Below are 15,254 nucleotides of genomic sequence, written 5' to 3'. Positions count from 1 at the left end.
TGAAGGTCAGAAGATTCTGTCCAGAAGGGTTCTGAGAGCTAGGATGAGATGGAGAAATTCAAGGAGATAGATCTGGAAGGACTGTGTGTGGCTTGTGGGGATGGAGGTGAGAAATCCTGGTGCCTACAGTGGTTCCAGTGGCTTTGAACATCTCAAGGAAAAGTATAAGAAGCACCTGCCTCCAACCTCTCCCTCCTCACCTTTGCCTCTGAGGCTTCCCAGATTCCTTCAGAACTCAGCTTGGGTGTCACCTCCCGCATGAGTTCTTTTTGGGTCAGTCAAAAAGCATCTATGAAGGGCCTTCTATGTGCCCTGTACTGTGCTAAGCACCAAGGATACAAAAATAGGTAAAGTATAACCCCTGCGCTCAAGGAGCTCATGGTCCAATTGAGGAAGCAACATCCCACAGCACAAGCTACCTACAAGATAAAGTGGAGATGATCAGCAAAGGAAAGACATTGGTATTACCGGGGATCGGGAAGGACTTCTGCTTCCTCCCAGTTGCCATTACCCTTTTCCCCTTCATCCCAAGTTACTTTCTACTCTCCTTCTATATTTTGTATGGATTGTATGAGTTGATTCTCACTCCACCTCCCAGTAGGCTCCTGGAAGGCAAGGCTTCTTTCACTAATGTCTTTCTATCCCCAGCACCCAGTACAGGGCCTGACATACACTGTTGTTCAGTCATTTCAGTCATGTCTAACCCTTGGTGACCCCATTTGGGGTTTTCTTGGCAGAGATACTGGAGTAGTTTACCATTTCCATCTTCAGCTTATTTTGCAGATGAAGAAACTGAGGCAAGCAAGATTAAGTGACTTACTCAGGGTCACATAGCTAGTAACTGTCTGAGGTCAGTTTGAACTCACCTGACACTCTATTCACTGTGCCAACTAGTTGCCCCGATACATATTAATAAATGCTTGTTCAGTGAATGATTGATTTCTTTGTTAACTGCAAGACAGACAGGTGTCTAGCAGCTGAGAAGTCTGCCTGGTTGGGGAGATCTCCTTGCAGCACAGAGCCTTGATTAATGTTCAGATGTTTTGAAAGAAAGATACCTTTGGTTAGGGATAATGGAGGTGAGATAAAAAGGAAGCCAAAGCAACAAGTATTTATTAAGAAAGGGAAACATCTAAACATGGAAAGGGAATTTAAGGGACTCAGTTTCATTTCACTAGTTTTATCAGCCCCCCCCCCCACACCTGTACTCTACCCTTGGTGCTGTCACACTTCATGGGCATGGCAAAAATTCCCCATTAGTGGCCACCCTATAAATGAAAAGTGAGTCTCCCTATAATATATTATCACTTGGTCACCCACCACCTTCCAAGAAGGCCTACTCACTTTTAGAGAGGTATAATTGCTAGGAAGGGTTGGTTTTTTCCCTGACCTTGAACCTAAATTTTATTCACTCTTTATAACTTCCACCTGATGCTCCTGGCTCTAATCTCTGGGGACAACCAGGACAAGGTTAATGCCTCTTCTTTATAACTGCCCTTCATTTCATCAGTGTGGATCCTCCCTGTGCTGAAGCAGATTATAACTGCTTCGTACCTCATAAGTCATGACAGCCAAAAAAAAAAAGAAAGAATGAAAGAAAGAAAGAAGAAAGAGAAAGAAAAGAAGGAAGGAAGAAAGGAAGGAAGAAAGAAAGAAGCAAGAAAGAGAAAGAAAGGAAAGAAGTAAGGAAGAAAAAAGAAAGAAAGAAAGAAAAAAGGAAGAAAGAAAGAAAAAAGGAAGAAAGAAAGAAAGTCATCAGCCTGGTGGCCAATGTGATGGTGAGACTCTTCCATTTAGGAGAGTGTTCAGCATAGCACATCCTTGGACTGCGCCCACAGGATCCTAGAAATGGAGCTTGAAGGCACTGAAGAGGTCATTTAGTCCAACCTGCTCACCTTCTTGATCTAACCAAGGCCAAGGCAGGGTAATGAGATGCCTGAAGACATGCAGCTATTAAGTAGGCATAGGATTATGGATGTAGAGCTGGAAAGAGCCCAAGAGGTCATTTAGTTCAAACTCATCACCTTCCAGATGAGGAAACTGAGGCCAAGGGGGAGGGGTAATGGGTTGCCTGAAGTTACACAGATATTAAGTAGTACTGCAGGGCTGCAAATTTAGGACTGAAAAAAAAAACCAACCCTGGGATCTGAAAGTTCAATCTTCTTGTTTAACAGATGAGGAATTGAGTTCCAGAGAAGTTGGGTATGCCTAACATCTCAGACAGTAAGTGTCTGAGGGGGGATTTGAACTCAGGTTCTCTGATTCCAGAGGAACTGCTGCCCTTTCTACTGTTCCATACTGCACTGAACCATGGTAGTACCTACTTGGGCAGGTACCTTCAAGAACTCAGCCTCCCAACACAAATTTGGCAGTTACCGGAGAGTTGGAGGGGATGGAGAAAACTCATAAGACATGGATTCAAGGACTCAACGATTCGCCTGGGAAGACACGATTCCCCAAGAGAAGGATTATTCAATGTGTGTGAGTATCTGCACATGGAAACAATTTGAAAGCAGAGCTGTGTATGGTCAGAAAGGGGAAAAGAAAAATGGTGCCTGAGCAAGGACTTGACCTGACCTGGGAAGGGGGAAGGTTCCAAGAGGCAGAGGGGACGATGGGCAGTTTTTTGCTTGTTGGTCTCTCTGGGGTGAAACCAAGTGCAGAAGACACATTCTTCCAGGCACAAGGGGGACAGAATAGACAAAAGCATGGAGGTGGAGATTAGGTAGAAGCAACAGCAAGATATGTTAGATTAATGTGAATGCTGAGTGCGTGAGGGAAGTGAAGGTTAGATTGTGCTCTGCATCTTCTGTTGGAGATCTCTTGTTCCATGTTCCTAGCCTCGTTTCATCAGCACATTTCTATCGACCAGTCAATCACTGAACATTTATTAGGTTTCCAGTATGTGCCAGGCACTGGAATGGATACTGAAAATACAAAAAGACAAAAAAAATACCATCCCTGTCCTCAAGTGGCTTACCTTCTAGCCAAGGAGATGCCATGTACGTATATATATGTAGATACAAATAGATACCGAGTGATTAGGAGGGAAGGGCACTTGTGTGTGTGGGGAGGCAGAAGATGTAGAAGATGGTGCTTAAGCAAGGTCCTGAAGGAAACTAGGGATATGAGAGCTGGTGGTGGGCAGGGAGGGCATCACAGGTATGGGTCATGGCCAGTGCAAAGGTCTGGAGATGAGGGATGCAGCAAGAAGGCCAGTTTTGTTGGTTCTGCCAGATGTTTGGCATAGTAGATCTTATGGGGCTACAATGGGGAGCATTGGAATGGTATAACAAGGGCTACTGTTTCTCCACTGGTTTAAGATTTTAAAGCCCCTTAACAATAGAGTCTTATCTGAACCTCACACCAACCCAAAAGGGCAAGTACTGTGGCTATCATGGTCCTCATCTGACAGATGAGGCAACTGAGGCTCAGAGGGTCTTCACAGTATAAAGTTTGGGGTGGAGGCTCATCTCTCTGATGGGCTTACTGCCTGTCATAGGCTGGTGGCAGGAGGTGTGGATAAGTGAGGACAGTGGTGTTGGTCTGGTCCCGCTCCCTGAGGCTGACCCTGGATCTGGGAATGCCAAGAGAAGAGGAGTCCAAGGTCCGCAGTCCGTGTCCACTGGAAGAACTTATTCCTTTGCCCAGTGTCTGAGGTCATCCCCTTGAACTCATTCTTCTGATGGTAGAAGCCACTGTGGCAAGGGGGTGGGCAAAAAGAGGCATTGATCCCAGCCCAACCACTGCCCTCCAGGGGTCTGAGGGCTTGGAACAGACAAAACCATTAACACAGAGTGGGAGGCAGTAGAGTTTCGAGTGTGCTGAACTTTGAGTCAGAAAACACCGAAGTTCAATGACCAGTCTGAAATTTCTTAGCTGTGTGCCCCCTACAAGTCATTATACCCATCTGAGCCTCAGTTTCCTAATCTGGAAAAAGAAAGACAGAAGGAAACAAGTACATATGAAACCTTTACTATATGTCAGGTGGTGTGCCAGGGGCTTTATACATATTCTTGCATTTTGGTCCTTAACCCAACCCTGGGAGATGGGTGCAATTATTATCCCCATTTTATAGATGAGGAAACTGAGGCAAACAGGGTGAAGTGACTTGCCTGGTTTGTTTGAGGCCAGATTTGAACTCAGGAAGATAAGTCTCCATTTATTAAGTGCCTGATATGTGCCAGTCAGCAGCTAGAAGGCACGTCAGTGAATAGCGCGTGCCAGGCCTGGAGTCAGGAAGACCCATCTTCCTGGGTCCAAATCTGGCTTCAGATACTTACTAACTGTGTGACCCTGGGCAAGTCACTTCACCCTGTTTGCCTCAGTTTCCTCATCTGCAAAATGAGCCGGAGAAGGAAATGGCAAGTCTACCTAGTATCTGTGCCGAGAAAACCCCAAATGGGGTCCCTAAGAGTCAGAAGCTAAAGAAATAGCTTCTTAACTTCAGTCCCAGAGGTCTAGCCACTGTGCCAGCTAGCAATCTACAAGGCACAATGGTAGCTGTGGTATTTACCACACAGGGCTATGGTGAGAAAAGAGCTTCAGTTGTAAACCTGAGTAAGCATGGGCACTTATTCCTAAGTGCTCCCCACTCCTTCTTATTAAAGAAACACCTCTTCAAGGCTCATCAATCTTTCTCACAGGCTGTACTTTCAGAACTAGAAGGGATCCGAGAGATTGAGTTCAACACTATCCTTTTACGGGGGAGTAAACTGAGGCTTGGGCAGGGGAGATGATCTGCTCAAAGTCACAGACCTTTCAGGTGTCAGATCCAGGATCACGCAGCTCTTTTGAGACTCCTGGAAAAAGCCACCTTTGAGTTAAGAAGACTCATTCTGTTGGGGGCTTGGGGTTGGTGGGAGCAAGGTGGCTTGTTCTCAGATCTCAGCCCTGGCAATCTGGTGGGGCTGAAGGCTGTAGACTCTGCTGCTGGCTTTGACTTGGGGCCTACACTGGTCAGAGAGGCTGCCAGCAGGGTGGGAAGATGCCCAGCCAGCTGGCGCTGGCGCAGTGAGGAGAGAGAGCCAAGGAATCTCAGGACCCGTGTTGGCTTTGGCCACTTCACCGGTGAGGGCTGCGGGTTGTTTGCCTTTGAGGCTCAGCTCAGGTACCACATTCTACAGGAGTCCTTTCCTTCCTGCTGCCCTCTCTGCCCCCCTTCCCATCACAAAAATACCTGGTTTGTATTTTATTTTGTACATATTTTGCGTGTATCTACCTGTCTACACATTGTTTCATTTCAGCAGGAAACAAGCTCATTGAAAGTAGAGACTTTTTTTTGGTCTTCGCATTTCTAGCACTTCTCTGAGTGTATCCTGCATGCAGTAGGGGCTTACCAAATGCTTGTTGACTTGTGTTGAGATGGATGGAAGCTCTTTGTGGGCAGAGAACGTTTTCATTATTAGTGTCTTCCCAACAACCAGTAGAGTGCCTGGCCTATAGTAGTGCTTCATAATTACTCACTGGATTGAAGGTCCAGACTGTCTCCTGGTCAGAAGAGCCGCAAAAACAGCAAATGTCAGAGATGGTCTGGATAGAGAAGGAAACAGGCCCAGAGAGGAAAAGGTGTCCCAATGGGAGTTAGGGGCAGAGTCAGGAGGAGGGCCCAGGCTCTGGACTCCCAGGTGCACTGTGAGAAGCAGCCTGGTCAGGTGGAGATAACCTGGACTGTGGAGACAGGAGACTTCGCTTTGGAGGCCGGCTCTGAGGTGTATTTACCTTGGTTGGGTCTCTCCCCTTCCCTCAGTTTTGTCCTTTGCGAAATGAGGGGCTGGGGGCCTGAAGGTAACACTGACTGACATTCACGAGGGCTTTAAGTTTTCCAGAGCACATTGCACACTTTGTCTCCATCCCTGTGAGGCTGTCGTGTTCGGTAGGCTAGGAAACCTCAGACACCTTGAGGGACCTGCTTGTGGTCACACAGCTGGTCATCTCAAAGGGGCCTGGAAGCTTTATACCACTGAACCACGGCCTCTCACCTGGGAGCCCCCACCTTCCTTAGCCGAGAAAACCTTCCAAGGTGGGTTTGACGAGACCAGTGTGAACCAAGGGAGGCCCTTCCTGACCCAGAAACTCAGGAGGCTGAAGTCATGCAGGCTCAGGGACTTTGGGGCCGCATTGGTAGCATAATTCTTCAGGCCTCCCCCCCGCCTTCCTCCTAAAGGCATGGCTTTTCCTGCTTTCCATATGTACACGTTTGCATAGACAATACACATACACAGATACCTATCTGTATACATATACATACGCTTATGTATCTGCATATACACAATATAACATACCTACATATGTACATGTACATGCATCTACATATACCTACATATATATTTACACATATACCTACATATCTACACACATATATACATACCTATATCTCTACATACACACGTACCTACATATATACATACATATACATACATATACACACATATATGCCTACACACATATAAACATACACCTATAACATACGCATGTATAAACCTATATATAGACATGTGCACATGCACATATACATAGATCACATGTATCTACATATATACATATACCTACATGCATATGCGTATACATATATATGTATATAATACCTCAATGCAATAGGACAATACACACATGTGTATATATAATGCACAGGCACACGTGTGTGCACATGTATATACTGTATATATATATAAGCATATATATATACATGTACATGCATATAGCACAGATATACATAGCTATCTCTCTATTTACACTTAGACGGCTAGGTGGCACAGTGGATGGAGTGCTGGGCTTGGAGGCAGGAAGACCTGAATTCAAATCCAGCTTCAGATACTAAGTAGCTGTGTGACCTTGGGCAAGTCACTTAACCTGTGCTTGCCTCATTTTCCTTAGCTATAAAATGGGGATAATAATAGTAGCACCTATCTCCAAGGATTATTATGAGGCTCAAAAGAGATAATATTTATAAAGTGCCTGGCACATAATAGGTGCTGTATGAATGCTGGCTATTTCTATGTGTTTTTTGTCTCCCCATAGATTAATAGGCTGTTTCTATTTGATCTTTATATATCTAATGCCTAGCATACGCATATAGTAGGTGCTTAATAAATGTCTGTTGATTGATTTTATGCATGCTGTTTTCCTCCAGTAAAATGTAAAGTGTCTAAGGGTCAGAATTCTTTCGTTTTTATCTTTGTAGCTCAAATGTGCAGTATATAGTAGGTACTTAATAACTGCTCGTTGATCTATTGGTTGATTGTGTGCCCATTGTTTCCCCTAGGAGAATGTAAGCTCCTCAAGGGTAGGAATTTGTCTTGTGACCCCCAGTGCCCAGCACAATAGCAGGCGCATAGTAGGGCACCAAATGAATGCTTGGGAATTGATAATCTTAGTTGTATAAGTCATGAATTCTTGAGTTAATTCCAAATCTATTTACCACAAACCCAGTAGCAGTGGGAAAAATGCAGGCTCTAAGAACTTTCTTCTTTTGTAAGCCAGGACGTACTGGGGCCACCCTGGTGCTTAGCCCTAAACTGTGTTTGGTAGGAAAGGCCCCCTCCCTGCCTGATCTGGGAAACTCACCAACAAGGAGAGTTGGAGGTATGGTAGGCCCTTAATTCTACAGTGGTTCACTGTTCACAAAACTCTTCCACAACAGTCTGGGAAGGTGGACACCCAAGCATTCTTACCCCCATTGTACAGCCAGTTGCTAAGTGTCAAAGGCTGAACTCAGCTGATCTTCTGACTCCAGACCCAATATTCTCCATTGTATACAACCTTGTTGGAAGTGGCTAGGTGGCCCCAGAAGACAGAGTGCGGAACCTAGAGTCGGGAAAACCCAAGTTCAAATCTGGCTTTAGACACTCACTAGCTGTGTGGCCCTGGGCAAGTTGATGAGCCTGCCTGCCTCAGTTTCCTCATCTGTATAATGGGGATAATAATAGCACCTGGCTCCCAGGGTGGTTGTGAGGATAGAAGGAACTTTGCGTACCTTAAAGGGTTAAATGAATGCTAGCTATTATTATTATTATTATTATGAGTGGAGGTTCCCGTTCCTGCCAGTACAATATGGTCCACAGGGGTGGGATATGCAGTCATTTTGGGTGTGTGGCCAAACACATCACAGAGGTGGGAAAACTGAGATTGCTACTCCAAAACCGCTGCTACAAAGTGAGAAAGCGAGGAGGGCAAATAACATGGCAGACAACTCCTACACCCTAAATAGAACTTCTGGACTGCTAAAACTCACTCTCTGTTCCTTAGGAAATCAGCACTGATGTGATTTCCTGCCTCTCCCCCACTTAATTAAATTTTTTTTTTTGAAATTGATGCCTTTTATTATTTCACATCAGTCATTTCCTGATATCCCTCCTCACTGAACCCAGAACACATCTCATAACAAAGAAAAACAGTTATACATGACCACTGTCCCCCCCCCCCCCCCCGTTCAATTGCAAGCTTCTGAGGGGAGGGACTGTCTTTTGCCTTTTTTTTTTGTCTCCCTAGCACTTAGCACGTGTGTGGCACACAGTTGGTGCTTAATAGATGTTTATTGAGTTGAACTAATTTGAATGGCCACAGTGACTTCATCAGCTAGTGTATTCACATTCCACTCCCATAGTCCTCCACCTTTCTACTGACAGGAAGGAAGTGTGCTTTGTCATCTTTTCTCTTGAACCAAGAGGATTGCAAATAATTTGAATTTGCCTGCCAAAATTCTTTCGGGGTTTGAGTCTCCCCTCATAGACTTACTAGTTGTATGATTTGGGGGCAGATGACTTAGTCTCTCTCAGCCTCAGTTGCTCCATCTGTAAAATGGGGACAATAATAGCACCTTCCACACAGAGTTACTATGAGGCTTGGATGAGATGGTTTATGTCAAGCCCTTTGTAAAACATTAGGTGACATAAAAATGTCAGTTATTATAACATGCAGTCATAGATTCAGAGCTGGAAGTCTTCTCAGAGGCCAGCTAGACCAGCCTCCTTATTTTACAGACAGGGAATCTAAGGTTCCTAGAGATGGTAAGAGGCTCAGTGAAGGTCACACAGTTAGTCAGTGGCAGTTTGGATTTAAACCCGCATTCTCTGATGACTTATACATTCCATCGCTGATTGTGTATATTGTTCTGTGATGCTGTTTTCTACCTGGGCTGGCCTAGCTGTGGTCCCAGAGGCCCGCATGCCCCTTCAGAGTTTCCTGGTGGGCCCTTTAACTAAGGGGAGGGGAACACTGACCCCTTTGTCTTCTTTCCAGGCATTGGTGAAAATGATCGAGAAGGGGGAAAGCAAAGCCATGCCATGCCATTGCAATATATAGGCACATGAGGGCGCTCTAGGCAACCTGCAGCAAAGAAAACTTTTCTTCAAATTTTGGAGGAAAAAATTTATTTATTCATTTAATTTTTTTGCTGTCCTCTTTGGAGGACACTGGTGAATTCGGACTCCTCCCCCTGTCGAGAGGCTCTGAAGCCTCGGAGGACGGAGGAAAGGCTTGCTGACAGGCTTCTTTCTCAGTTTGGCTCAGAAAGACTTTTTCTTCCTTGCAAAGACCTAATGATTCAAACCAGGTGGAGAGCCCCAGCAGACCAATGCAATGGACTAGGGGGGCAAAGAGAGGCAGTGAAAAGTAGGGGAGAAAAGCAGTCGTCCTTTCCATACTGGGCTGCTGCTGGGGTGAAGTAGGTTTGTGCTTGTAAAATGGAGGAGGATGGTCCTGCGCCTTGACTTACCTAAATGTCTAAAACACCTGTGAGGAGAGAGGAAAATATATGCTGACAATAAATGCCATTACAGAATGCCTTATGAACTTTACCTCATTTGAGCCTCACAATAACCCTGGAAGGTAGGCACTAGTATTACCCTTATTTTACAGATGAGGAAACTGAGTCATGAAGCAGTTAAGTGGCTACACAGTCAGTAAATGTGAGAAGAGAGTTTAAAACCCAGGTCTCCTTGACACCCTCCTCCCCTTCCACCTCAAGTCCATCTTTCTATCCATTGCGTTAGGTGACCTGTTTGGCTTCATATCCCCAATGACTAACTTGGCCTCTGGCACATAGTAGGTGCTTAATAAAAGTCAGGGTGAAATGACAATGGAATAAATATTTGCATAGCATCAACTCTGTGCCAGGCACTGTGGGGAGTGCTTCATAAATATGATCTCATTAGATTTAAATTAAATCGCCATTCTCCCCAGTTGCATTTGAAGGGTGCTAGCAAGCAGATATTGATCAAATTGGGACTGAGCTTTTGTTTTCTCAAATGCCAAAGAGAAGGAACCCACTCCCCAATCTTTCGCTCCATTCTTTCAGTCAGAATTCTCTTATTTCATGGCGATTTCTTTCATAAAAGGAGAGGATTACTTTATTAGTTTGAGAAGCCTCTCATAGCAGATGCTTAAGAAATGTTTATGGAAGTAAATTGTTGAATTTTAATTGAATTTCCATGCTTGGTTCCTAGCTCCAAGTGGTTTGTGAAGGAAGTGGCACTCAGCAGTGGCACTGTATGTACATCACAGAATGTCAGAGTTGGAAGGGACCTTTGAGGCCACGTCTTCCAAACCATACTTGACTGAGCGCCCATGATACAACATGCCCAGCAAACGGTGATCCAGCTTCTATTTGAAGACCTCCAGAAAGGAGGAAGAACCCCATTGCCTCCTGAAGTGGACCACTCCACTCCACTTTTGCACAGTTCTGATTGTGAGGAAGGTTTTATTGGCATGCATTTCAACTTTTCTCCATCACTTCTAGTTGTAGCCTCTGGGGCCAAGAAAAACTCATCTAATTTCTCTTTTACATGACAGCCCTGTAAATATTGAAAGACAGGTGGTATTTCCCACCTAAGTATTCTCTTTTCCAGCCTAAACATTCCTAATTTTTCAACAGAACCAAATAGAGAATGAGCCTTCCATCATTCTGATTACCCTTTTCTGGATGTTTTTCAAGACCTTTCCAAAATGTTGGCCCCCAGCCCTGAAGACAATCCTCAAGATGTTGTCTGACCAGTGCAGAATACCACAACAGGACATTCCTCCCTTCACTCTAGACACTGTGTTTCTTATCATGTAGTTTAAAAGTACATTAGCCTTTTGGCTTTCCATATCATGCTCTTAATCATTTGGAATTCTTAGTCCAAAAGAATCTCCAGGATTTTTCAGAGTAATTGTTGTCTAGCCACACCTCTGCCATCCTGCACGCTTGTGAAGTTGACTTTTTGGACCAAAGTATAAGACTTTATCTTTATTCATATTTAATTTGATGAAATTTAGTTCAAGGTTTGATCCTGTCAAGGTCTTTTTGGTTCCCGATTCTATCAGGTCCCTATCCCTCCTAGCTTTGTGTCATCTTTAAATTTGATAAGCATGCCATCTGTGATTTATTCAAGTACAAATCCCTGCTGCACTCCATTAAAGCCATCTTTCCAAGAAGACATGAAAGAGCATAAGGTGGGGTGGGCATCCTTGTTGTGTGAAGAACTTCTTTCTTTTCTTTTGTGTTTCAAAGTCTCTTTCCTGGTTGCTTGCAGAATTTGTTGCTTGTCATTGGAATTGCTAAGCTTAATCACTATGTGTCTTAGAGTTGGAAGCATAGGGCTTTTGTGCACGCACGTTTGTGTGTGTGTGTGTGTGTGTGTGTGTGTGTGTGTGTGTGTGATGGAAGTGATCTGTATATTATTTTGATTGATTGTGGTTTTGATTTCTGGACAGTTTGCTTATATTATTTATTGAATCAAAGTGCTCAGTTTTTTTGGCTTATCATGTTCTTCTGAGAGACCTATCATCCTTAAGCTGTTCTAAAGATTTTGCCTTCAAGATCAATGTGTTTTGCTTACATTGAGTTCATATTTTCTTTTGTGTCTCTTTTTCTGGACTGTCCTTTAGGATATTTGTATTTCTAATATGTTTGGAGATACTCACAACTGCTAATTATTTCTATTGTGCAGACCATAAATCCTGCCATTTCTAATAATAATAATAATAACTAGCATTTACATAGTATTTTAAAGTTTGTAAGGTGCTTCAAAAATATCTGATTTGATCCTGAGAATAACCCTGGGGGGTGTCATTATTATCCCCATTTTACAAATGAGGAAACTGAGACAGGAAGTAGTTAATCAACTTGTCCAGGGTCACACAGCTAGTATCTGAGGCAGAAACTTTCTCATGCCTTCCTAACTCAAAATTCATTTGTTTAATTTCCCCCAAGATTTTGATTTCCCTCTTGAGCCATTCTGGAATATCCTCCTGTGGTTCAATGCTGTTTTGGGACTCTACAGTATTCTGTGTTTCATCAGGTAATATTTCAGTTTTCTCTGTTGTGCAATATTTATTTAGAGACATTTATAATCTTTTAGATGTTCTTGGTACTCCTTTTTCCTAACTTTAGTATTTCCCATATCAATTTATCTATTTGTGCCCTAGGTTTTTAATTGAATTTTTTTTCTTCCTGAAATTTTTGGTTGTTTTAGTCTCTCCTTCCCCCCGCCAACATATTCTCCTGTCACTTACTTTTGGACCCCTTTACCTTTAATGTTGGGTTTATTTCTGGAACTGGACCCCAAAGTTGTCTCAGCCTCCTTTAATGTTGGGGTATTTACTTTTCACTGACCTCAGTTCCTATGCAAAGTAGCTTCTGGAAGAGAGACAGCACTGACCCCAGCTCAATTCCAGGGCAGTCTTTCACTCCAGCAACCTGATCTAGTTACCCCCATTATATGCTTTTCTAGATGAGCTGAGTCAGTTTCTTCTACTTTCTGCATGCTTGGGAAAAGGCAGAGTGACTGTTCTGGGTAGATTTTCTTCAGCTTTTGGGTTCTCTAACTCAGGGGCCACCGCAAGAAGGAGGGAAGTGTCCACCCATACCCACAAAGTCCTCCACACATAGATGGCCAAATCGGAGGTACAACATTCCTGTAGCAGGTCACTAAGGGAAGATGGAGAATGGCATGTGTTGGCAGAGACTGTATCAGGAGGGAAATCCCTGAGCAAGTCCCAAAGGCAAAGCCCAAGTCTGGCTGAGGCTGGTGGGGGTGGGGAGTGCTGAGTGGATGCTAAGGTCAGTGTTCTTTACTATGTTGTGTTACTTTGTTGAGCTTTCTTACCTATAAGTGCTCTACTTCTAGCATGTAAGTTTTCCTTCCTTCCTTCCTTCCTTCCTTCCTTCCTTCCTTCCTTCCTTCCTTCCTTCCTTCCTTCCTTCCTTCCTTCGTTCCTTCCTTCCTTTCTTCCTTCCTTCTTTCCTTTCTTCCTTCCTTCCTTCCTTCCTTCCTTCCTTCCTTCCTTCCTTCCTTCCTTCCTTCCTTCCTTTCTTCCTTTCTTTCTTTTCTTCTTTCTTTCTTTCTTTCTTTCTTTTCTTTCTTCTTTCTTTCTTTCTTTCTTTCTTTCTTTCTTTCTTTCTTTCTTTCTTTCTTTCTTTCTTTCTTTCTTCCTTCCTTCCTTCCTTCCTTCCTTCCTTCCTTCCTTCCTTCCTTCTTTCCTTCCTTCCTTCCTTCTTTCCTTTCTTCCTTTCTTCCTTCCTTCCTTCCTTCCTTCCTTCCTTCCTTCCTTCCTTCCTTCCTTCCTTCCTTTCTTTCTTTCTTTTTCTTTCTTTTTTCTTCTTTCTTTCTTTCTTTCTTTCTTTCTTTCTTTCTTTCTTTCTTTCTTTCTTTCTTTCTTTCTTTCTTTCTTTCTTTCTTTCTTTCTTTCTTTCTTCTTTCCTTCCTTCTTTTTTTTTTTTAGTTTTTAAGTTACCACTGGAAAATATGTCTTGATCTTTATTATATTGGATGAATGATCTAGAAAGAAGTAGCTCCTTTCTAAAAACTTTCTTAAACTTACTATGCAGCTTAGTCACTTTTATTCTCTGTGCCTCAGTTTCTTTATCCATATGAGTGTTGTCTAGTTGACTTTAATTTCAGAGTTGGAAAGGACCTCAGAGGTAATGACAATCATAATTAATAATAATAGGAAATAGCTAACATTTATATAATGCTTACTATGTGCCAGGCACCGTGCTAAGCGCTCTTCAATTATTATCTCATTTGATCCTCACAACAACCCTTGGGAAGGTTGCAATTATCATCCCCATTTTACAGATGAGGAGACTGAGGAAAACATCAGTTTTTTCCTGATTTGCCCAGGGTTTTACAGCTTAGTGAGTGTCTGAGGTAGGATTTGAATTCATGTCTTTTGGATTCCAGGCCCAACACTCTGTCCGTTGAGCCCTCTAGCTGCCTACCTAATCTGACCTATATCTGAAAAAGAATCCTCCCTATGGTAGACCTGAAAAGTGGTCGTATGGCTTTTTCTCAAAGACCATGAATGAGGGGAAGTCCATGATTTCCCAAAGCAGTCTGTTCAACCTTTGGGAAAAACTAATAGTTGTCAGGGCCAATGTCAATGGAATCACCATCAAGTCACAATTAACTCCTTTGTGATTTTCCCTTATTGTTCCTAATTCTACCCTCTAGGACCAGGCAAAACCTGCCTAATTCTTCCATAGGTCAGTAATATGAAATGAGTCTTGAAAGGTGTCACAGTAATAATGTGCATGTAATTAAAATAGACCCTCATTTGTATAATGATAAAAATCCCCATATGGTTGACCGGGGTTTGATTCCCCACTAGGGATCCAGGAGCAAGTAGGTGGTGCCATAGTGCATAGAGTGCTGGACCCGGAATCAGAAAGACCTAAGTTCAAATCCTGCCTCAGACACTCACTAGCTATATGACCCTGGGCAAGTCACTTAATCTTGTGTGCTTCCATTTACTCATCCATAAAATAAGCTGGAGGAGAAAATGGCAAACACTCCAGCATCTTTGTCAGGAAAACCCCAAATAGGGTCATGAAGAGTCAGACATGCCAGAACGCAACAATAAATGCTTTAAAAATAAATTGTGAAGAAATGGAAATCCAAGATGGGAGGAAACAGACTTGGGCCTCAAGATACGTGCTTGAAGACAGAGATCCTGTGATCCTGCCCCACCTCCCAGCTTTTCTTTTCTGGGCAAAACATCTCTGGTTTCTTCAGCCTGGTGTTCGAATTTCACGATCTCAAGGCATTTCCCATTCTGTTGATTGTTTGTATACTCTTTAGTTTATTGAGGTCCTCCCATAGCAGTGGTTCATAGAAATGAACCCCAAGCTTCAGATGTGGGCAGGCCTCGGCAGCACACAGTGAGACTTTCACTTCCCCCCCCGAAAAAAAAGTTATGCCTGTCTTAGCGAAGCCCAAGATTGCATTAATGTGTTTTTTTGATTTCAAGCTCTTTTTTTCCCAGATAAACTA

The sequence above is a fragment of the Phascolarctos cinereus genome, unplaced genomic scaffold, assembly GCF_003287225.1.
Source record: "Phascolarctos cinereus isolate Bilbo 61053 unplaced genomic scaffold, phaCin_HiC Scaffold_2;HRSCAF=192, whole genome shotgun sequence".
Classification (NCBI taxonomy): domain Eukaryota; kingdom Metazoa; phylum Chordata; class Mammalia; order Diprotodontia; family Phascolarctidae; genus Phascolarctos; species Phascolarctos cinereus.
The sequence above is the reverse complement of the archived record's forward strand: the minus strand, read 5'-3'. Positions refer to the sequence as shown.